Source organism: Sinocyclocheilus grahami, unplaced genomic scaffold (genome assembly GCF_001515645.1).
Source record: "Sinocyclocheilus grahami isolate Dianchi unplaced genomic scaffold, SAMN03320097.WGS_v1.1 scaffold4476.1, whole genome shotgun sequence".
NCBI lineage: Eukaryota > Metazoa > Chordata > Actinopteri > Cypriniformes > Cyprinidae > Sinocyclocheilus > Sinocyclocheilus grahami.
The window spans coordinates 12,664-13,858 of record NW_015509408.1 but is presented as its reverse complement, the minus strand read 5'-3'; positions in this window follow the sequence as shown (position 1 = coordinate 13,858).

The following is a 1,195-nucleotide window of genomic DNA, read 5'->3' as shown; positions in this document are numbered from 1 at the left end:
CAAGATCTTGCTGAAATTGGTTGATGAGAAAGAACCAGTTTTGAGCCAGAGAATTTTGATTGAAATGGAAAGGACAAGGCCGAAGCCTGGCACTAGCTTATGATGTTCTGGGAGCGTTTTTCTAACCTCCTCTCAGAATCCCAACAAACCACAGACTGGGGCGGGTCACATGAAGTGTGGCCTTTAAAGCCTGCAAAGATTCACACGGATGACAGGAATGGGTTCCTTCACAAGCATGCCTAAAATAGTCTAAAAATATCAAAGACAAAATACACGATGACAATAATATACCCAATGACCTGAAGGATCATGTGTGTTCATTCAAAGAAAGGTTTTCCTATTTAATAATTAGCAAAGGAAAGTCCTTCCCTTGTGGATTTTCCTTATGGACAAGGAAGCGATTTTCTTCACCTAAATTCCAGGAGGTCGTAAACGTATCGGGTGTCACCATTGCTATGGACCAGGGGCCTGTTCAGCTTCCTGGGGTGTTACAGAGTGTTTGTTAAATCTAGCTAACAAAATATATATTGTGTGTTTGAGTGGTCCAGACGCTACATAATCAAACCCCTCGAGACAGTGTCAAAGGCAAACGAATGAAAGGGTCCGGTGCAAATTGGTGGCAAAACAGGTCCCACCAAGAATTGAATGAGGATCGCTGGATTCAGAGTGCTAATCATTAAACAACAGAACCTTGACAGGAGCAGACTTTGCTCACATGGCCGCAAAGACTAAATCACTTATAGTGAATTTTGGTTATTGGCCCCCTCGAACAACAGGAAAAGTGTCATCTGCCGAAACCCAGGATCTAACCAGAGACCTTTAGATTTTCAGTCTAAAGCTCTACCAAATGAGATCTTTTGGCCACAACCTCACAGTGTTCAGACAGCGGTATTTCCGTGAGACCACCTGTCAATTTGCCTGAAGAGCAGAGCTGAGCTTCCAGAGAACAAAAGAAGATGACCCATACGGGGATCAAACCTGAGACCTTGGCGTTATTAGCACCACTCTCTAACCAACTGCGCTAACCGGCCTGGTTTTGCTTGGGTTTCTGCCCGATTGACCAAAAACTTCCTGATCGTTCAGGACCCTAAAGAGAAAACAGCACTTAAGGTCCAAACCACACTATGGACTCGTCTTGGATATGAACCCAGGACCTCTCGCACCCAAAGCAATAATCATACCCCTAGACCAACGA